This window comes from Prionailurus viverrinus, chromosome B2, assembly GCF_022837055.1.
Source record: "Prionailurus viverrinus isolate Anna chromosome B2, UM_Priviv_1.0, whole genome shotgun sequence".
Lineage (NCBI taxonomy): Eukaryota > Metazoa > Chordata > Mammalia > Carnivora > Felidae > Prionailurus > Prionailurus viverrinus.
This window is the reverse complement of record NC_062565.1, coordinates 72,859,214-72,883,919: the sequence shown is the minus strand read 5'-3', so window position 1 is coordinate 72,883,919 and position 24,706 is coordinate 72,859,214.

Genomic DNA, 24,706 nt, shown 5'->3' with positions numbered 1-24,706 from the left:
ACCAAGATTATATATAAGTAGAAGTTGAAGTTTGTCCTGGAAAAACTATCTACCCATGTATGACAAGAAAAAGTTAATCAAAATTTTAAAATAAAGAGGTTTTAAAAGTAAATAAAAGCACAAACATACTAATAGAAAAATGACAAAGATGTAAACTGGTTATTAACTAAATAAAATTCATCCTCACTTTCAAAGATGTAAAAAAACTCAACATGGGAATAAAATATTCCTTTTCATCTATCAGGCAGTCAAATATTACAAATTGAATAATTAGTGCTCCTGAGGAGACAGAAATCAACACATAAACTCATGCATGCACACTTAGTAATATCACAGTGATTTCTAGAAAAATCATTTAGAGACATACACTTTAAACTCATTGCTGTATCTGACTTTAAGAGGTGAAACAGAGACAGAAGCAAGGGATTTAATCACAGCAGACTTTAGACTCATATGCAGTGTGTTAATTTTGTTCTTCCTTTTTGCTTTACTCTAAGAAGACATTCTCATAGCACTTGTGTGATTAAAAATTGACACAAAAACTTGCAAAGAATTCTTACATTATAATGGCATATATAACTCAGTACTTAGTAAGAATATATACACGCCCATCACAGCAACCTGGAGCCAAGAGAGACCTATGCATCAGGAACAGGAAAAGTTGACAAAACTCTAGGAGCCAGCCAGGAGCCTTGGCACAGAGTCCAAGGATGCCCCAGCTTCACCTTCATTCTAGATTCAGTCAGCACTAGGTTGAGATGGCACTTGTTTAGTTAAAGAGTGCAATGGTGGAAATTGTAGGTGTCAGTCAAAACCTAGGAGACGGTCAGAAAGACTGCCACCCATGAATCTCTACATAGTTGTATACCCTGCCCTTGGCTGAGATGTGGGATAGGGATTCAAGTCAGAGGAGGAAGAAGAGCCACACCAGGGCAGAGTAGCAGAGATCCCGAGAAGAATGGCAGGATAACTATATGTTCGGTAAACGCCAGTAGGCAAAACTGGAGAAGGGTGATGCCTTAGTCCCACAGATTAGGACCTCACATAGTCATTCAGGAAACATACCTATTGGTAGCGAAAGACAACCCAGGCAGCCTGGAATTGTCCCCCCCCCCTCCCCATTACTTAAAAACAGGTGTCTTTAGAGAAAGATGATCTGGGGAGCATGTTCAGAGGTGCAGCTTTAATGCCAGGCCATCCCTCACAAGTCTAAGTGGGTCACGTGTTCATCGCCTCCACTAGCTAGTAAGACAGTGATCAGGATTTGAGTGTACAGATGGAGAACCTTGTGGGCAAATCCGTGAGGGACTGGAGAAGGAAGGAGAGGCTGGAGAAATGGATCTGGCCATGCCTATATTCTTTTTATTTATGAAAACAATACATGCACACTTCAGAAAAGAACAAATAAAAAGCAAGATTTCATCCTTCCCTTACCCAGTCCCACTTCTAACAGGTAACCTCTTTCAATAACTTCTGAAGTTAAATCTTGATATGGTTACTGTATCCAATTCCAGATAATTCAGTTTTGTCTTGATTTGTTGATTTATCAGCTCTAAAATACATATATGTCTTTGTGCTATGAAAAATGAGAACCTTTGCTTATGATAGTCTTACCTACTTTCCTGTATAAGTTCTGTTAGTTTTAATTCTTCTATTGGCCACTTTTTATACATTTGTTAATTCTAAATTGTTATGCCCTTTTTTAACCAATTCTGAGCATATATAGTAAGTCTCCACAATTTAACATGTATTACTCAGTTTTAGTAACTGCCATAACAAACAAATGTACAGTCCAAATGGCTTAAGATAAATGTTTTATTACTCACAAAAATCACAATTCCTCATGCATTTTCTCACTTGGGTTCCAGACTGACAGAGAAGTCAGTATCTTGAAACCTATGAGTTGACACCACAGAGGAAACAGTTTGGCAAGTTTCAAACTAGTAATTAAATGCAGTGGCCTAGAGGTAACACTTGACACCTTTGCTCAAAACTCATAGGCCAAACTTATCAAAGGTTTGAATTCATCTTTTTACATTCTTCTTAGATCTCATAAATACACACAAATATCAGTTGGAAGTTTTCATTTGATTTTTACAACAACAACAAAGTGAGATCAAATTACCACATTTTAGGAACTATATTTTTATTTTTTATTTTTTTAATGTTTATTTATTCTGAGAGAGAGAGAGAGAGAGAGAGAGAGAGAGAGAGAGAGAGCACATGAGCAGGAGAGGGACAGAGGGAGGGGAAGAAAAAAAGAAACCCGAGCAGGTTCTGTGTTATCAGTGCAGAGCCTGACGCGAGGCTTGGACTCACAAACTGTAACATCATGACCTGAGCTGAAATCAGGAGTCAGACACTTAACCAAGCAGGAGCTATACTTTTAAGCTGGATAGTTCTCCAGGTAAAAATATGTAGATGTAACTCACTTTTTGAAGCCAACTGAAATTCTATAGTTATGCTATCCCAAATACTACTAGCAACAAGTAGCTATTTAAATTTTTAATTAATTTAAATTTTTATTAATTAAAATTAAATAAAATTTAAAATGGACTTTCTTGGGGGCGCCTGGGTGACTCAGTCAGTTCAGTGTCCAACTTTGGGTCATGTCATGATCTCACAGCTTGACCCCCTCGTCGGACTCTGTGCTGACAGCTCAGAGCCTGGAGCCTGCTTCAGATTCTGTTTCCTTCTCTCTCTTCCCCTCCCCTGCTCACACTCTGTCTCTCAAAAATAAATAAACACAAAAAAAATTAAGATGGAGTCTCTTAGTCCACTAGCTACATTTCAGTTGTTCAAAATACCCAAATATATATCTAGTATCTGCCATATTGGATGGTGCAGTTATATAACATTTCCATCATTGAAGAAAGTTCTGTTGATCAAGCTAATCTATTATATGAACATACAATAAGTCATTCAATCACCCCTCTATTAATTAGCAGACTGTATCTTATACCATTCCAAATGAATGATGCTGAATATACTTGATCATAATACTGTATGTACTTGGGATTTCTATTGGTAGAATCCCAAATAGAATGGCTGAACTAAAAAAAAGTAAATACATTTTAAATGTTAAGAGATATTGTGTATTTATTGTTCCAAAAATGTCACTGCAATTTATTCTTCTGCCAGCAATATATCAGAGGACTCTGATGATCTCTAAGCTGTAGGGAACATTCTTCTTTTTATTGTTTTCAGTCTGTTGGGTTTTCATTAAAAAGCCTTTTAATCAATATTTAATTTATATTCCCCTTACCTCTAGTTAGGGTGAGAACCTTTTCATATGCTTGCTGGCAATTTGTACTTTCTCTACAAAGAATTGTCTATTCATGGTCTTTGTATATTTTGCAATTCATTGTTTAATTTCTTATCAAGTGGCTGTTTTTAAAAAATACATTAATATTTTTGCCATATGTACTTGCTTTTTCACTTTGTTTATTGTACTTTTGTGACTTTTTTTGTGTGTTTATGAGGTCAAATTATCTTATCCTTAATGACATCTGGATGTTTATCTAGACTTTAACACCTGTACTTGCTTGAATTTGGCTTCTGTGTTCAACACTTGAAAAATTTTTCCTATAATGTCACCAGCAATGGTCTACTCGACAAAGCAATAAATATAACTCAGTCTTTATTTGACGAATTGTCTTTGTTTGATACATTGACCATTCCTTTCATTTCGAAACTTCTTTTTTGTCTGAAATCAATCTTTATTCATATTCCTTCTGTCTTGACCACCCCCCTCTCAGATCCACTCTCAGATACTCTTGCCCCATTTTTCCCCCTTCTTTGTAACATTCCTTGGATGATCTTTATTAGACCTATTGCTTGACAACCTTCCATAGGTCACTGATTTCTATTCTGATAATCCTATGTAACTTTTCTCCTATAATAATTAGCTGCCTATTACAAATCCCAATTTTGGAAATCTCCCTGATACCTGGAATCCAATATTTCATAAATAGAACGCTTTATCTTTCTTTATCTCCTCCTCATGCCTTTATGTCAAATCTATTCCCTGCTTTTAAAAGAAACTAGCCATCCATGCCAGAAACTTGCAAGACTTTCTTTAAAGTTTCTTTATCCTAACCTGTCTCAATCATATGTCCTACCACTTATATATCTTTTTTAGTATTCAATAGGTATATAGCTATTATCCATTGCTATTGACTTAGTTGAGGCTCTGATTTCCTGTGTGATTTTCCAATATCCTTCAATCATCTTCCTACCCTCCATTTTGTTTCTTTCTAATTTGTTTTCTATACTGTCTGTAAAATGATCATAAAATACAATATGACAACAGTTTCCCCATTATTCATAAGTAGAATCTCCCTATGAAACCGTTTATAAGCTGAGATGGTATAAAATGAGGAAGCAATCATCATTAAGTTATATGGAAATTTTTTAAGTATTCCCAGATCCCTCCAAAATAACCCTTTTAGGCCTTTCTGATACCTTAGAACACATCTTTTTTGCTAACAGATGCACAAAATAAATTGAGATAAAGAACAGATGCTCACAGACACAGTCCAAAGCGGCTTGATGCTGAGCCCCTGAGTGTAGTTCCCAGAGAACGAGCTTGGTGGTGCCACTCTCGCTGCTTGGGCCACCCTCTGCTCCCATACAGGCTTGCTGCAAGGCCAATGCTGAATGATATTTTTGCTTTTCACTTCTTTTCCTAAAAGTGAAAATCCTCTCCAGATTTCTTTTGGTTAGCAAAAACAGGCACTAATGCAATTCTTTCATAAAAGCAAGGTGGCATAATGCAAACTTTCAAAAAGCAGGGGACACCTGTATCGCCTTTAAACGTAACATCCTTAAGTGACCCTTTGTCACTCTCAAGATCAAAATAAAACTTCTCACCATATACTAGGAGGCATATCATCTTGAGATACTATATGCCTTTACTCACTCACCTCTCATATTTCCAGCCATATTTCCAGCCATAAAGATATGTTTATACTCTCCTGAGTGCATCATGTGTTTCTTCCTTGGCACAGATTTAGCCTCTGATCTTTATATCTCATCCTTTCCTTTAAATCATCACATAAAAATCACCACTTCTCTGAAGCCACCCCTAACACTCTCACACTTCTACCAGTATTGAGTGCCAATTTTGTTATGACTCTAAACCCCATGATTACAGTTAACACTCTGTGCTGCAGTGATCAAAATTATTAGCTTTTTTGGTTTAGTTTCTTATGACACTCATGAGACTGTGAGCCCTTTAAAGATGAGAATGCCAAAACATTTATTCATTCATTACCCAAATATTTAGATTATATTATATACACTTTATATCTTATTAGCAAATTCTACCCTTTAGAACAGGTTGCATGGAGACAAGGTTAAGAAATATCCCTGGAGTCAGACGATTTGGTTTGAATCCTGGCTCTATCACCTATAACCTGTGTAAATTAAGGCAAATAGCTAAGCCTTGTTAAGTGTCAGTTTCCTCATGTCAGGAAAATAATGCCTATCTCACATAGATCTTTTGAGAATTAACCGATATATTTTAAACTTTTAATACAGAGATCAGCACTTAGTAACCAGTACACAATAATTTTCATCTTTAATATTATAGCTTTTTATAAATACAGAGTGATAATTTAACATGTATATGGCTATTTTCTAGCCTAATATAAAAATAATGCTCCTGGTTTGCTCTGTGTTAGCTTTGAGAAGTTATCTACACCAAAAAAACTCCTAGAAATAATAAATGCAGTAAAGTGGCAGTATACAAAATGAATACTGAGAAATTGGTTGCATTTCTATACACTAACAACAAAGTCACAGAAAGAGAAATTTAAAAAAATAACACCATTTACAATTACACCAAAAAGAAAAAAATACCTAGGAATAAACTTAACCAAAGAGATACAAGACCTATACTCTGAAAACTATAAAACGCTTGTGAGAGAAATTGAAGATGATGCAAATAAATGGAAATATAGCCCATGCTCATTGGAAGAATTAATATTGTTAAAATGTTCATATTACTCAAGGCAATGTACAGATTCAGTACAATTCCTAGCAAAACACCAATGGCACTTTTCACAAAACTAGAACAAGTAATCCTAAAATTTGTATGGAACCACAGAAGACCCCAAATAGCCAAAGCAATCCTGAGAAAGAAGAACAAAGCTGGAGGCACCACAGTACCAGATTTCAAGATACATGAAAAAGCTATAGTAATCAAAACAGCATAGCGCTTACAGAAAAATAGATCAATGGAACAAAATAGAGACCTTGGAAATAAACCCACAATTATATGGTCAATTAATCTATGACAAAGGAGGCAAGAATATACAATGGAAAAAAGACAACCTTTTCAATAAATGGTGCTGGGATAACAGGACAGCTACATGTAAAAGAATGAAACTGGGCTACTTTCTAACACCATACACAAAAATCGACTCAAAATGGATTAATGACTTAAATGTGAGACCTGAAACCATAAAAATCCTAGGAGAGTAATTTCTCTGACATCAGCTGTAGTAATATCTAGATACATCTAGATATACCAATTCTAGATATATCTCATACTGCAAGGGAAACAAAAGCAAAAATAAACTATTGGGACTACGTCAAAATAAAAAGTTTTTGCAAGGCAAAGGAAACCACCAACAAAACAAAAAGACAACTTGTTGCATGGGAGAAGATATTTTCAAATGATATATCTGTTATATCAGATATAAAATAGACATTTTTCTGAAGAAGATACAGATGGCCAACAGCATGAAAAGATACTCAACATCTCTAATCATCAGGGAAATAAAAATCAAAACCACAACGAGATACTATCTCATCCCTGTTAGAATGGCTAAAATCAAAAAGACAAGAAACGAGTGTTGGTGGGGATGTGGAACCCTCATGCACTGTTGGTGAAAATGTCAATTGGCACAGCCCCTGTGGAAGGGCATAGAGGTTCCTCAAAAAATTTAAAAATAGAAATATTATATGACCCAACAATTCTAATATTGGGTATTTACCCAAAGAAAAGATATTTGCTAATATGAAAAGATATATGCTCCCCTATGCTTATTACACCGTTATTTACAATAGCCAACACATGGAAGCAACTTCAGTGTCCATGAGTAGGTGAATGGATAAGGAATGTGTGTGTGTGGGGGGGGGGGGTGTGCATGTGTATAATAGATTATTACTCAGCCATAAAAAAGAATGAGATAGTGCCATTTGTGATAACATGGATGGACTAGCAGGTGTTATGCTAAGTGAAACAAGTCAGACTGAAAAAGATAAATATATAATTCCACTCATAAATGGAATCTAAAAAAAAATGAGTAAACAAAAAACAGATTCAGATCTATAAAACAGAAAATAGGGGTGCCTGGGTGGCTCAGTCAGTTAAGAGTCCGACTTCTGCTCAGGTCATGATCTCGAGGTTTGTGGGTTCAAGCCTGGCGTCGGGCTCTGTGCTGACAGCTCAGAGCCTGGAGCCTGCTTCAGATTCTGTGTCTCCCCCTCTCTCTGCCCCACCCCTCCATTCACACTCTGTCTCTCTCTCCTTCAAAAATAAACATTAAAAGAAAATTAAAAAAATATAAAAAATAAATAAAAACATTAAAAAAATTTTAAATAAATACAGAGAATAAATTGATGGTTGCCAGAGGGAAGGGGAGGGAGGGTTGGGAAAAATGTGTGAAGGCTCTTGGGGGATACAGGCCTCCAGTTATGGAATGAGTAAGTCACAGCAATAAAAGGCAGAGCCTAAAGAATAGCGTCAATGATACTTTAATAGTGATGTAAGACAGATTGTACTTACACTTGTGGTGAACACAGCATAACATATAAAATTGTCAAATCACCAAATAGATAGATGATAGATGCATAGATAGATAGATAGATAGATAGATAGATAGAAATAATCCACACTAAATGACATCTCTTTTTCAAAATATTCATTCTGTTCTTGCTACCCTGAAATACTTCTTAATATCATTTATAATTCTGAGATTTCTGGGTTCTATATCCTATTCATTTTATCTACATTTCTATCTTCATGCAAATACCACAGTCTTATTTATTGGGGCTTTTTAGTCATTTAGTGCGATTTTCTAGCTTGGTTCTCTTTTTACAAAGTTGTTTTATCCATATGTGAACAACAATAACAACAAAATTTCAACCGATACCTTGCACCAAAAACAAAAACTAACACAAAATGGATCTTAGATCTAAAGGTAAAACTTACAATTATAAAATTTCTCAAAGAAAACATAGGAGAGAGCCTTTGAGACACTGGTTTAGGCAAATACTTCTTACATACAACATCAGAAGCATGATTCATAAGGGCACCTGGGTGGTTCAGTCACTTGAGCATCTGACTTTGTCTCAGGTCATGATCTCACGGTTCATGAGTTCAAGGCCCACGTTGGGCTTGCTACTGTCAGCCTGTCAGTGCAGAACCCACTTGGGACCCTCTGTCTCCCTCTCTCTGCCCCTCCCCTTCTTGCACTCTACCAGAAATAAATAAATATTTTTAAAAAGCATGTTTCTTAAACAAATTTTTAAACTATATGATCCTTTTAATGTACTGTTGAACTCAGTTTGCTAATAGTTTATTGAGGATTATGGCATCTACATTCATCAAATATATTGGCCTGTCATCTTCTTTTCTTGTGGTGTTTTCTTCTGGTTTTGGTATCAAGGTAACACTGGTCTTGTAAAATGAGTCTGGAAGTGTTCTCTCCTCTTTCACATTTTGGAAGAGTTTGAAAAGTATTGATGTTAGGTCTTCTTTAAATGCTTTGTAAGGGGCGCCTGGGTGGCGCAGTTGGTTAAGCGTCTGACTTCAGCCAGGTCACGATCTCACGGTCCAGGAGTTCAAGCCCCGCGTCAGGCTCTGGGCTGATGGCTCAGAGCCTGGAGCCTGTTTCCGATTCTGTGTCTCCCTCTCTCTCTGCCCCTCCCCTGTTCATGCTCTGTCTCTCTTTGTCCCAAAAATAAATAAATGTTGAAAAAAAAAATTTAAATGCTTTGTAAAATTCACCCATGAAATCATCTGGTCCTAGACCTTCCTTGGTGTCAGATATTGTGCTAGGTACTGGTAATTCAAATCTGAGTCTTGTCCTCCAAAAATTTATGACTTAATGGTCAACCATGTGCAATGCTACCAAGAGGTCAAGTGAGGTAAGCACAGGGACAATATCCTTTGGTTTTAGCAATGGAGAGGAGTTTCAACCAAGAATGGATGGCAGTAGGGGCGCCTGGGTGGCTCAGTTGGTTGAGCGTCTGACTTTGCTTCAGGTCATGAACTCACTTTCATGAGTGTGAACTCCGCATCAGGCTCTGTGCTGAAAGCTCAGAATCTGGAGTCTGCTTCGGATTCTGTGTCTCCCTCTTTCTCTGTCCCTCCCTGACTCATGTTCTGTCTCTTTCTGTATCAAAAATAAATAAAAAGATTTTTAAAATTAAAAAAAAAAAGAATAGATGGCAGCAGCCACAGTTTAGAGGCTCAAAATTAAATGGAAAGAAAAAGGTAAGAAGTAGATGAATGAGAATATTGAATTGAGTGCAAGATCTTTTTATGATCATGAAGATTAAAGAAGTTTTAAATACTGAAGGGACAAAATGAGAGAAATATTGAAAATTGAGAAAAATGAGGGAATAACTGAAACACTAACTCTAAGGTTGAAAAGAATGGGATTCAAACACAGGTGGTAAAACTGGCTTTTTGTCAGAAGAAAAACAGAAGATCAGTTGAGACCAACAAATGTGTGATTTTGGTTCAGAATCTAATAGAGTTTCTTTCAAAGGTTTCTAATTTTTTGCATCATAAGATGGTCTCTGCTAAAAAGGGAGTGTTTTCCACTGAAAGGGAAAATATTTTGCCAAAAAGAGCGAGAAAAAGAGAATGAGTCAAAACTTTAAAATTATAGACCTTTAAAACCAGTTATTATTACTAATGAGATATGACTTAAAAATAAAAGCACCAGAGCATGGCATTGTTAAGTAGCATTAAGATCTCCTTTGTTTGATCACCATGATTGTATAAAAATATATCTACTTGTGAGTTTTTTCCAGGAGAGGAAAAAGCAATTATCAGGATTCTTCTATGAATGTGCAAAGGAGTTTAGAATATGAACTGTAAAGACTAGTCAGTGATAGCCCAGTCTCAGTAGAGAGGAATGTAGTGGACAGAAGTAGGATGAATGAAAGTCCCCAAGTAGTGAAAGAGCAAAGCATTGGTGGTTCAGTGGTAGAATTCTCAACTCTCAAAGTGGTGATAGAACACATGTTTGGGTTATCATTGAATCCACAGCTCAACTGGACTCAGATGGATCTCTGAATTATAATGTCAGAGGTAAGTTTAAGGATGTGACTATGTGGATTATGGGGGGGGGGAAAAGGAGCAGAGAAGAAGGTTGCTGGAGATACGGAGATGAAGGTTTCCAGAAAAGTGGAACAATCAATCTTGTGGATACTGGTTTCGCTTGGGGCAATGTTAACATGTGAAGTGTTAATGAGTTGGGAATAGGTGTCAAAGACTTTGAAAATTAGAAGAATAATCAGAAAGTTTATAGAATTTAATGACAAGATGAGTAGATAATTATAGTCTAATGCATTGACCTTAGAACAGCTGAAATTTTTGCATGAAGGAGAAGACAAATATCATGAACAAAGCCATGGAAGTAACAGGAAAGAGAGAGGTGAAGTAAACACATGGGACATAGCTCCTCCATCTGCTGAGTATAGCACTGTCTGAATTATGTGTTTATTATTTGATATCTTTATATACCTTGAGGGTAGAGAGACATAACTTAATGATCTTATATACCCTAGAAGATGTGTTCTAAATACTTTTTGCTATCCATAAAAAAATGTTGAATTTTTCCAGAAAAACTTAAAAAAATTTTTTCAAAAGATACATTTTTGCTGACCCCAAACACTCCCGCCACCATTGCATACCTGTCAATAATGAGAATCCAATTTGAAAAAGACGAGGCATACTCTTCTCTACTCTAAGATTCTAAACTCAAATATGAAATTCCATTAGGTCTTTCTTCACTTTCAGGATGCAGCGCAAAGTGCAGGGCAAAAGAGCTCACCTACTCTTCCTAATAATTTTCAATCAGACTATTAAGTCTCTTTTACAACCTGTTTTCACCTGAATCCTGAGTGTTTTAGAAAGTCAGTAAGTCAGTGCTTTTTGTCCTTCAGCTTCAACCTGAAAATTCATTCATAGGAAAGAAAGAAAGGTAGCATTGTGTCACATAACCCAAATAAGCTGATCAGGCAGATGGCTGAAGCATGGGTGAAGAAAAGAACCTCTCCATTGTGGTCACAAACACATTGTAAGAGGCTAAAGAGAGATAACACTGAAATGAGAGACAGTAAATTGGAGTTCGAAACGGTTCCTGTGTCTTCCATGATGTAGCTGTTTAGAAAGTTATTTAACATCTTTGGGCTAACATTCCTTACCCATAAAATTGTTAGACAATTATCTGACCACAAAGGTCCATTTTAAGTCCATGATAAACAATTTTGTTAAGCTTTCTAGACCCTAAATAAATTGATGGCATTTATCTAACATAGTTGATCGCACCTAGCTCCCTACCTCAGTTTTCCAATACATTCTCTCCTCTGCCTTGTCATAGAACATCTTGGGTCTCTCAAATTCTGGCTTAAAGCATTCTACTTGGCAAAATTTAGGATAAAATGTCTAAGACTGCACCCAAACTAGAAGAATTAACTTTTAAAAACTATTTATTCTGAGAAAGAGAGAGAGAGAGTCAGAGAATGAGAGAGAGGTGTAAGGGCAGAGAGAATCCCAAGGGCTTGATGCAGGGCTCAATTTTGCAAACCTAGAGATCATGATCTGAGCTGAAATCAAGAGTCAATCACTTAGCCGACTGAGCCACCTAAGTGCCCCTAGCCATTTCTAAATGACATGTTTATATTGCATTTTCTTAATTTTGTTTTTGTTTTGTTTTTGTTTTTTAGAGAGAAGGGGAGAGCAGAGGGAGAGGAGAGAGAAAATCTTAAGCAAGCTCCACACCTGCTCTACATCCAGTGCAGAGCCAGACTTGGGGCTCAATCCCAGGAACCATGGGATCATGACCCGAGCAAGAGTTGGAAGCTTAACAGACTGAACCATGCAGGCTTCCCTAAAAGAACTAACGTTTGATCACTGCTAGTTAAAGAACTCTAAAATAAGCAACTATCTCCTCTGACTTGAGCATGAGATGGTGTGGTATGCTGTGAAATTGCCTAAGTACAGTACCTGACATGTGGTATGTACCAGTTAAATATTAGTTTTCTTCTTTTGGGGTCATATGGGTCTTTGACTGGAGCCAAAATATATGTGTGCTTTTCTCCAGAGTGCAACAGAAGCACCAAATGTTTTAAACTGAAACTGACTCAAGCTCAAGACAAGAATAGAACCATTACCTGGTCCTGCTCCTGCTCCTAGGACTTTATTTTTCATTGAGAGGTGGGGCTTTGTTTGAGATGGAGGTGGGAATTCCTTTCTCTCCTCTAGTTATAGTTTTCTGAAGCGCAAACAGGAAGAATTAAGCTATTCCCTTTAAGCCTCAGTGTCAATTCAATTTCACACATAGAGCAAATTGTTCAGTGTTCTTGTTTTCAGCGTGGAAGCTTAATCTCGCTGTTCCTGACAATATAATTGGTGTATAAAAGCAAAAAAAAAAAAAACCCCAATTTATACCATTTTGAACAATGTACCAACGACCAGGGTGTAAATATATATATGTATATGTACGTATATGTAATAATATACATATACATATATATACTAATATATAGTATATACTATATATGCCATATATGTATATACTAGTATATACATATATATACTAATACATACATAATATATATACATGTATGTATATATTATTTAATGCACACACAGACACATACATCTTCAGAGTCCTTGACAACTCTGTCCTCCCCTCCCTCCCAATTTGGTTGTTCTAATAAAAGAGAAAAACTTAACACTGTAAGAAAAGACAAATATGGGGTGAATGGGTGGCTCAGTTGGTTGAGTGTCTGGATCTTGCTCTCGGCTCAGGTCATGGTCTCATTGTTCGTGGGTTTGAGCCCTGCTGCACAGGGCTCTGTGCTCACGGTGCAGAACTTGATTGGGATTCTCTTTCTCTCCACCTCTCTCTCTCTCCCCCCCACTCCAAATAAATAAATAAACTAAAAAAAAAAAAAAAAAAGGAAAGAAAAATAGGCTAAATGACATTTTAAATATCTCTTGAGGGGATTACCAGGAAAATAGCCCAGTGCCATAAAGGGAATTAAGGGAACTGAAAGCCAAATGGGGAGTAGAGCGGAGGGGGGCAAAGCAATTCATTCTGCTGAAGGTCACTAATATATAACAAAACCACATGCAATGTGAAAGAGTCTGCATGTGTCCATACTGTGAAATAGTGGCACCACAGTGTCATAAGAACTGTGTTAATAATGCTTAAGAGTTTAACACAGTTAATCAACATAAAATAGGATTATCTTGTATCAATAAGAACATTAATAATAGATATTGAAATAGTACTTAACTCTAAATTACTAAAGCACTAGAAGGTAATTGAGATTTTTAATATATAAATTTTCCGACAATAATTTTATTTTCATGGAAAAATATATGGACTCTCAGAAGATTAAAAAAGACATGAAAAAATAGAGTGGTATCAGTGTGTGTGTGTGTGATTATTGTACATTTTGGCATAATAAAATAAGTGAGGGGTCAAATAAATTTTACTTTTGGGGTATTCTGGAAGATACATAGGAGAAAAGGAAGGGGGAGAGAATTCCTGAATAACAATCTTAGAAACTCCACACTAGTCAGAATAAAAGACGTGTTTTCTCCTGAAAATTTTTGTTTAAGTTTATTTATTTTAAGAGAGAGAGAGAGAGAGAGCAGGGGAGGGGCAAAGAGAGAGAAAGAGAGAGAGAGAGAGGGAGAATCCCAAGCAGACTCTGCACTGTCAGCACAGAGCCTGATGCGGGGCTCGATTTCACAAACTATGAGACCATGACCTGAGCCGAAATCAACAGACACTTAACTGACTGAGCCACCCAGGCGCACCTGAAAATTTTGTCTCAAAATGACCCTGCATCAACTACCCCAGCTGTTATGAATGAATACTGACACAAAAAACAAACAACAAACAATGGATTGATTTAACTTTAGAGGGACATTTACATCCCTTCACTGAATCTTCTTCACAATGTGAAGCATACACAACAGTAATATTTTATTACTCATTTAACTACTGAGCTAACTCCCAAAAAATATGATTAGATTATCCTTTGCTTATATCCTTTACACTTCTTGTTATAGTTGGTAAAACATTAGTGAATATCCCTAACAAATATTCACATAAATGTCTCACTTCCTATACATTAGTAGCTATCCTACAAAATAAACAAGTTGGAATTGGCCTGGGCCCAGCTTGACTCAACCCAACATGTGCCAGTCTCGTAAGAAAGGTAACATTCTGGTGGAACCACCGAATTTATAAATACAGAGTCTGACCTCTCTAGCTTCTTCTATACTTTATTCTGTTCTCTGGAATTCTTCTTGGAGGAACCTAATTGTTTCCATTTGAAATATTTTATCTCTCAGATGTTTCTTCTCAAGAACATCATCTAGCTATGTTAATATCTCTGTAATTTTTGAGGAAAATGTCTCATATTAGCCCTTGTTATGAGCATGGACCATTCAGAGGCTATACTGATAAGTGTCTAAAAGACATGTTCTAGAGTCTGACTGTCCAAGTTTAGATCCTGCCTTTATCAGTTACTGGCTGTGTCCTCATGAACACGTTAATTAACACCCCTGTGTCTCAGTTTCCTTGTGAAATAGTAATAATAGCATGTTTTCTCAAAAATTTGCAACAAATGACATCCACAAAATCTTAGAAGACTTCCTTTCACATAGTAGGCACTCAATATATATTAAAATCATTAATTTGCTGGTATGGGGGTAAGGCAGAAAGGGAGTGAGAGGAAGGTTAACGTTTTTTTCTTTGGTTTCTGATGTTTTTTGGTTATCCGCTGCTCCCTCAGTACATAGCCAGCACCTTCAGAAAGTAGTCTAGTACACATGACTTATAGATTCCTAGATCATTACGTGCTGGATAACTAATACACAATGATTTATTCCTAAATTCTCTTATACTTACATATGTTCCTCAAACTTCTGCTCTGCTCTTGTTTACACAGAAGGGATGCATGTCTTTTCAAACATAAGATCTTGTTGTCCCCAATTAAAAACAAGGAACTTAATACATTCTTTCCATAGAGGTATTGAATCATGTAGCTTGCCATCAGAAAAGCTACATTTTACCTCTACTTTTTTTTTTATCACTAAAACATTTCCCCCAGTCATCATTAAAGATTTCCCCCAGTCTCTTTATACATAACTTTAAACAACATTTGGCAAAAAACTTTGGCACAGAAACTTGTTCAAAATCCTTTTTTTTTTCCAAAATTGAAATAACACCCAGTTGTTTCTCTTTTTTTCCGTATGTTCACATGCTCAATTACTTCTGAATTTGTTCACTATACAGAAACAGACCAAAAGGGTTAAGATTAAAGTGAATTAAACCACAAACATAATGAAGAAGATAAACTTAGATTTGTTGATAAAATCCCAGGAGACACAAGCAGATTTGGAAATTTTTTTCTTGAATTCTATAGAATGAATTTTTTAGCCTCAAAAAATAAAGTACTCTGCTTTACTCAACAGGCAATCAATGGAATAAGTAAGTCACTTCAAAGAAATAGAGCCTGATGGCCCTAAATCAGTACATACATCAGATACTTCCCAGGAAGATCCCATTCTGATATACTCAGGAAATCTAGAATTAGCTGATGAAATTTCCTTAATGAAATTTCTTTAACAATTCAGAGGATGATGCTAGCTTCCATAGTTTGCCTAGACATCATCGTACTCAGACAACTTATAAATACTGGAGGGAAATTCCATTTTCAGTCAAGTTTTTGTCAGTATTTTTGAAAAGCTCCACATTTTTTTTTTCTGGAGTTTTTATTCAGTGGTCATTGCCAAAACCCTTTGGTTGCTTAGTATCTGGCAGGAATATCTTGAGAATCTGATTATTTCAGTTGAGTGGGTATAGGGAAGGGGGGTAATTCTAGATATGCAAATTACATGAACTTCAAGTTACAGATCAAATTTAAACCTTTGTATATTTGAGTTCATTTGTCTTTGGCAAAACAAGTCTCCCTGTTCCTAAAAGGAAAAAGTACTGAAACATACCTTACTGAGAAGGCAGGTAAAGTTGGTGGTACATCAAAAAGCTCATAAAACTAATATTTGATGATGTAAATGTAAATGAATTAAAAGCACATGGATGAAAATTTTCTTAAAATATACAAAGTTATATGAAATATGTATTGGATTTTTCTTAGCCTGGCACAGTAGAAAATTAATTTAAGATGATTGGAACATTAAAAATGTGGCCAAGTTCACTTGTTCCTCAGACGTGTGCTGAAAGAATGGCATTTTATTTCAAGGCAGAATTCTTGTGATCTGAGAGAGCTTCCATCCATTTATTTTTATGGGTCCTCCAATTGTAAAGAGCCTCTGGGAGACTTCAAAACTCACACACGAGGAATTAAGATCTAAGAAATTCTTGTTACAACTAAGACAGATTTTAAAAAATCTACTTCTGAGTGATCCACACCTGTATGTAGCTCTTTACTTATGATTTATTAAATTCATAAAAATGTCTCCACAGTTCCTAGATCATCAACTTACAGCATACATATTTTATTTGGAATTTCTCTTATGTCCACAAAACTTTGTTCTTTTTGTGCAATGCAAGTTGGTTAGTATTGGTGAAACAACCATTATAGAGTTACTCAAAGTTACACATTGTATATTAATCTTAACCCTCCTTTTTCTTAGCTAACAGCCATGGTCAGAGAGATAGTGTTGCCAGTGGATACAACTTATTAAAAACTACTAATCTCAAGATCTATATTTTACATATGTTCACACATACAGTCTACCCACATCACCACGAACCATGTGGCACTGCAGTAAAGATATGCTAAGGTTTCCCTGGGTTTGCAACAGAGTATTTCTTGTAGATTTGTCCACATTTCATTCCCTGAACTCTGTCTTTTCTCTGTCACACCTTCACAGCCTCTCTGAGCTTCTCACTCATCTACTTCCTGGAATCCATTTATCCTCCATGATCACTTTCAAAGCGTTCTGTTTCCATGAAGAAATTCTAAAGATGGCAGCCTACACTGATTTCTCCCTTCCCAAACATGTATTGATAAGTATTTTATTAATTTAGGTTTTTCCCCATACACGTGTTTGTTTTATACATGTCGACTGCTGTCTCACCAACCAAGTTTGTAAACTGTTAGAGGGCAGGGTGATGCCCAATACATTCTTTATTACCTTCCTCAGTGCATAGGAGGATGTCTGTGATGTGTTTCCTATAATTAGAAACTGCTACAGGATCAGTGATGGCCCTTTTTGGTTTGGAGAAGCTATACCCTCTTCTTCCACAGATAGACAAAAATGCCCCCTCATAATAAGTTACACACGGAAGTACGCTGAAGTTCTGGTAATGAACAGAAGGATAAGAAGAGGACTGAACAGGCATACTCACTCTACTTGGATCTTTCCTCACACAGAAGGAAGGCTGCTAGAGCAATGGGGCTATTCCTCAAGAAAGTTAGACCCAACTCATCACAGACATCCTTACAGACTTTGTAGATAAACTGTATCCCTTCTTTTCTCTTCTCTCTCACTCTTTGCCATTTACTCTTATTTCCAGATATAATATCTATTTTATTAATCTGCATTTTCTAAGATGGAATAGAAAAGAATAAACAAATCAGCTACTTCTCAAATCAAAGCACTTGTCTGGTTACATTGCACACATTTACATGGAGATATGATTGGAGAATTTAACTTCTGCTTCATCTAATATATTTGTTCTTAAAAATTTCATCTTATTTTGCTCTTTTTGTTCTATGTGCTTCTGTATTTCCTTTTAATCTGCCTTTTTCTATTTGGGTTATGTTGCTTAAGCTTTTATTTTCTACAGAGTTTTGGATTATATGTGTGCCATTTCTAATTCTACTAGATTTCAGATTTAAAACCTAACAACCAGTTATGTTTTAAAGATTATAAAGCCTCAAGGGGCGCCTGGGTGGCGCAGTCGGTTAAGCGTCCGACTTCAGCCAGGTCACGATCTCGCGGTCCGTGAGTTCCAGCCCCGCATCAGGCTCTGGGCTGATGGCTCAGAGCCTGGAGCCTGTTTCCGATTCTGTGTCTCCCTCTCTCTCTGCCCCTCCCCCGTTCATGCTCTGTCTCTCTCTGTCCCAAAAATAAATAAAAACGTTGAAAAAAAAATTAAAAAAAAAAAGATTATAAAGCCTCTAAGATCATATTAGAGGCATGATCTGATAAATTAGTGTCCTTTCTATTTAAGATGAAAATGTAATCCACCTTTACTCTACACATAGTTTCTACCCATGCACTCATCCACTTTTTGGTCTTCTCTATAATTATATGTGGGTTAATTATAAATTATTGAATTATTGGTTTTACATAATATGCCATTGTCATTTTGGACATTCGTATGTACTTTTGTACAAGTGATTGGTGTTAGCGAGCAAAACCAGGTATAGGCTACATTTCATCTAGTTTTTCACTTTATTTTAGCCTCTCAAACACCTTGTAAAGTACAGAGATATTTTACATGTAAGTGACTTAACCGGTATCTAACAGAAGTCAAGTGCAACATGTCTGGCCATAGAGTGTCTAAAGGTAACAGCCCAGCTCTTGACAGTCAGAGATCTCTATTTTTTTTTAAAGAGTGTCAGGGCATTTCACATCAGAAATACAACCATCAGGACTCACTTCTTCATTATGATCATAACAGACGTGCTTAATGATTATGTGTGGGTTGCTAACTTCCACAGCCTCCGGTGACTTCTGGGCTTCTTCATCAGATGCCTGTTTGCACAGCCCTCGAGACTTCAATTTTGCTTTCTTTTTTAGTAATAAGAGTTTTTCCTCAAAAACTTCTTATTTTTTTAGGAAAATAAAATGTGTGCTATATTTATGTTAAGTCCTGGCATATTAGAGAAACTCCTTATGAAATATTTAACTTTATACTGTGCTGTCCACAAATGACATTTTAAAAACATTTTCAACCTTTCTTCTGAAAGCAACATTTATATAAAATAATAGCACCAGTCTTAAGTAGATGAGTTTTGACAACCATCAAAACATTCCCACCATCACGATCAGGATATTACTCCAAAAGATCTGCAGTCAACGCTGCCCCTCCTCTGGCCCCAGTCAACCACTCCTCTGCTTTGGGTCACTACAGATTAGTTTCACCTGTTCCAAAATTTCATATAAATGGAATAACATAGTAGTATGAATGCCTTTATTCCTGCCTTCTCTCATTCGGCATGTTTCTGAGATTCACCTAGTTGTATATATTAGAAGTTCGTTCCTATTTTCAGCCGCGTAACATTCCATTATATGAACACACCACAATTTGTTTAACAATTAACTTGATGATAAGCACTTGGGTTGTTTCCATTTTGAAGTGATTATAAATATAACTATTAAACATTCATGTGCAAGCCTTTGTGTTGATGTACGTTTTCATTTCTTTGGCATAAATACATTAAAGTGAGATTACTTGGTTATGTGGTAACTGAATGTTTGACTTTACAAGAAACTGGCTAAATGTTTCCAAAAGGGCCATACCGTCTACATTGCTGCCAGCAACATGAAAGAATTCTACTTGTTCAGTACGATAGTTTGTTTTGTGTTACTTTTTAAAATTTGAGTCATTCCAGGGGTGTCTGGGTGGCTCAGTTGGTTAAACGTCCAACTTTGGCTCAGGTCATCATCTGGCGGTTGGTGAGTTTCGGCCCTGCATTGGGCTCTGTGCTGACACAGCTGCTTCAGCTGCTGTCTCTCTCCCTCTCTCTCTATTCCTCCTCCTCTCTCTCTCCCTCTCTCTCTCTCTCTCTCTCTCTCAAAAATAAATAAGCATTAAAAAATGTTTTAGACAAAATAAAATTAAATTAAAATAAAATAAAAAATAAAATTTCAGTCATTCTAGTAAGTAAGTAGATCATGGTATCCATTATGATTTAACTTGAATTCCCTGGTGATTAGTTATATTGAGCAACTTTTCATATGTTTACTGCCCATTCACATATATTGTTTTATGAAGTGTCTATTCAAATGTTTTGCCCATTTTTATTGGGATGTTTTGGCCTTATTCTTTTAAGAGTTATTTATAAATTCTAGACACAAATTCTGTGTCAAATATATGGATTGCACAGACTTTCTCCCAGCCTTTGGTTTGCCTTTTTATTTTCTTTCATAGAATCTTTTAAAGAGTATAAATTTTTAGTTTTTGTGAAATCTGAGTAATCAAATTGTTCTTCTATAGCTAATACTTTTTTCTTCTTAAGAAATCATTGTCTGCTCCAAGGTTATGAAGGTTGTCTTCCACATTTTTGGTTACTTTTATTTTCACAGAAAATACTTAATTTTCTGCCTGTGTTCCTTATGTTGCATTTTTAGATCTTTTGCAATCCTTTCCAACTGTTAGGCCTAGTTTTTATCAAATATTTTTAATGTGCTGGGCATTTTTAAAAATTTTTTTAAGGTTTACTCATTTTTTAGAGACAGAGAGAGACAGAGCGTGAGGGGGGGGAGGGGCAGAAAGAGAGGGAGACACAGAATCTGAATCAGGCTCTAGGCTCTGAGCTGTCAGTGGAGAGCCCGACACAGGGCTGGAACTCACAGACTGTGAGAACATGACCTGAGCTGAAGTTGGATGCTTCACAGATTGAGCCACCCAGGTGCTCCTGCACTAGGTATTTATAAATAAATTATCTTACACAAATTCTAAAACAGTCCTAGTGAATTAAATATTATTGTTATCCTCATTTTGTAGAAAAGGTATGTAAAATATGGATAACGTAAAAAAGCCAAAGGGCCAGATTTCAAACCCAGGCAATCTACTCCTAGGGCCATGTTATGTGGCCCCTTAGTCCATTTCCTTTACTAGGACTTTCCAACTCACTCTGTTGTGTCTCACCTTATCTTTTATTTTCATCCAAGTTTTTCCTCTTTTTGGAGCTGTTCCTGGTTCCTAATACTTTACAATTCTTTGAGGATTTCAAAAATTTCTTGAACTTTCTTTTTTTTATCCTAACATGTAGTTTTTAGTCTATGTTCCTTCACTAATTCTTTATCCTTGTCCATGCCTTCACCACTAAGCTACCAGGTTTCATGTATTTATGTTTTCACCTGTTCGAATATGGTAAATTCAGACTATTTTGACTGTAGATTTACTTTGTTAATATATAGTGTGTTTTGACATTGTGAGATTTTTGCATAACTCGTAAATGTGTACCTGTACATTTTTACCTACCCTGATATATGATTAGTTAGTTGGGAGGTAAGTGAAGGTCCATAGCTCCTACTCAAATTCCCCTTTTTCCTGGCAGTTCTACCCCATTGAAGTAACATGCTTTTCTGACCCAAAAGCCTGGTTACTGATATCCTAAATCAGTGCAGTCCGTGGAAGCTATAATTTTCATTAAGCATTCCTTCAGAGACTTTTCTAGGTTACAAACCCCACCAATATGGTTTACTTACTAAACAGCAACATGCAAGGGCTGAGACTTCCTCACACATGGAGTGCTTAATATCCAATTGGTTTTTGGAAATTACTATCTGTGAAGGATTACATAAAGAAGATGAAGAAGAAACGTGAGCCACCAAGTTCTAGCTGCCTTAAGATGAGGAAAGATCAGGGTAGAAGGACAGCTGCTCACACCTTAAGTTTCTGAGTCTAAACAATGTCTAGAAGGTATAAAGGGTTTACTGAAGTTTTCCAGGCATCCTCTGTCACATGAAGCAATACTCTAGTAAAGTTTTCACAAGCCAGTTCTATCTATATCCATATCCATGTAGGAAGATCAACATGCAGGCACTGGAAATAAGTTAACTATTATTTTGTGCTCATAAAATGTCTGTCATGTGTCTTGATTCTTTGAAAGTATTTTACTGAGGGCTTAAAAGAAACACCATCAGGGTTACTTATCAACACCATTTTAAAGCAAAATTTCCATAAACTATTCCTTCTCATCTTTAAGCCTTAAGTGCTGGGTTTTTTTTTACTTTATTTATTGTTTATTTATTTTTATTGTGGTCTCACATTTCCTAACACAGCTTGAGTCAATACCTAGTAGTTAGCATTCAGCTGATTTTTTAATTTCACATTTTATTTAGACAATTTTATCTTATTGTATTGTATTTTCAAATGTTTATTTTTGAGAGAGAGCGAGAGCATGCAGGAGTTGGGGGTAAGGGTAGAGAGAGAGGGACACAGAGGATCCGAAGCAGGCTCTGTGCTGACAGCAGTGAGCTGCCGTGGGGCTCAAACTCACAAACTAGGAATCTTGACCTGACCTGAAGCTTAACTGACCGAACCACCCAGGTGCCCCTTATTTAGACAATTTTTAAAAATTTTATCATAATCTCATTTGGGGATGCTATTTCTAGCTTATCATTTTTTTTCTTACCTCTACAATTAAACATCAGCTTCCTTTATCGAAGGACAACAGCAATTTCTAGTTTCAAATCTGTTCAATGAAAATGGAATCCGGGGTGCCTGGGTGGCTCAGTGAGTTAAGTGTCCAACTTCAGCTCAGGTCATGATCTTGCGGTTCACAAATCTGAGCCCCCCCATCGGGCTCTATGCTGACAGCTTGGAGCCTGGAACCAGCTCCAGATTCTGTGTCCCCCTCTCTCTCTGTCCCTCCCCCACTCACACACACACACACACACACACACACACACACTCTGTCTCGCTCTCAAAAATAAATGTTAAAAAAATTGAAAAAAGAAAAAAAAAGAAAATGGAATCCATAGTTTTTTATTCTTTTTTTTTCTTTATAGATGAGAGAGAAATTGGAAAACACTGTTGAAAGATATATGAGATCCTCCAAATAATTTATGTAGATAATTCACCTCAAAGAATTGAAGCTTTATTCCCCACATTTTAAGTCACTGGGGGCTGCATATAGTGATGTCCTTCAGGGAAGTATGATATATAATTGTAGAATGATTAAAGAGAAAAATAACCATTTTAAAGTAGAGATAAATCTGACAAACACTACCTTAGGTGATCAAGGCTAACATCAATAGTGATAACTCATGTTGATAGTATGTACCCTTGATATGATATGATGAAAATGACACTTTACCTCTTCCTCCCAATATTTCATAACCCAGGGCAATTGTGGGGAAAAAATCAGATTAATTCCAATAGAAGAAAATTCTACAAAATATATACCCAGTACTCCTTAAAATTGTCAAGGTCATCAAAGCAAAGGAAGTGTAAGAAACGGTCATAGACAAGAGGAGCCTATGGAGACCAGATGACTAAATGTAATGTGGTATCCTGAATGTCATCCAGGAACAGAAAAAGAAAATTAGGTAAGACTAAGGAAATCTAGTAAAGTGTGGACTTTATTGATAAGAAAATGTTGATATTGGTTCCTTAGTTGTGACAAATGTACTATACTGATATTAATATTAATAACAGAGGAAAGTGGATGTGGAGTATATGAGAAATCTATTATATTTATAATGGCTCTGTAAATCTAAAACTGTAAAATAAAAAGATCTTAAATAAAAGTATATGACATCAATTTATGTAAATAGATGAGAGTCTCATTGTGTCAGACATATATCTGGATAAAAAGTAGTCTCCCAATAAATGACTGTTTAATTGATTTCAATTCAATGAAACAAGTACTTACCTGTGCATCAAAGGTCCTGTATGATAGGAGATGTCACATGCAGAGCTTTGTTATCTAAAAAGGTAACATGACTGATGGTTAAAATATAGACTAATTTTCTAGGCTTTTAAATTCCAACAGAGAACCTGATTACATTTGCACTGCTATTACAGGTGCACTACTGAATCTCCTTGGCCACAGATTTTTCAGACAAACAGAGGAAATTAAAACAGGAAAACTTTCTGCTTTAGGGTTTAAACATTTATTATGTTTGACAGCAGGTAACAGAGCTAATGCTATCTACTCACTACCTAGTCACCACTTTCTCTTTAACACTAGAGTTTGCTCCTACTGAAGGTTAACCTTACCCAAACTATGACATTGATGCTACAAATATGTACACAACACTATTCATCATGATGTCTATAATCTATTCCTGTCAATTCAAAGGAGTATCCTTTGTTTACATTAAATTTTTATAACAAATGGTTGAAGTGTTTTTTCAGGATATTATAAAAAGTGGCATGAAGTTTTACAAATTAAATTTTTCTCTGCTTAAGACAATTATGTTTTACAATAGCTAAGTTTCACCATTATTCCTCTGCAATGACATTCAATGACGATGTTAATGGTCAGCCAAATTAAAAACAAGAAATTTAATTTGCTCTTTCCAGGTAAAAAAAATAAAAGTGAAGTAGATTTTGTGGTTTAATGTTTATTAAGTTAATATGGGATATTAAATTAAAATTTAATATATTAATATTAAATGAACGCATTCAATAATGTAATATGAAATTTACACATAAAACTAAACATTCCCTTATACATAGCATTTTTCTATTTTTTGTAGCTCTACATTTATTGCTAGAATAAA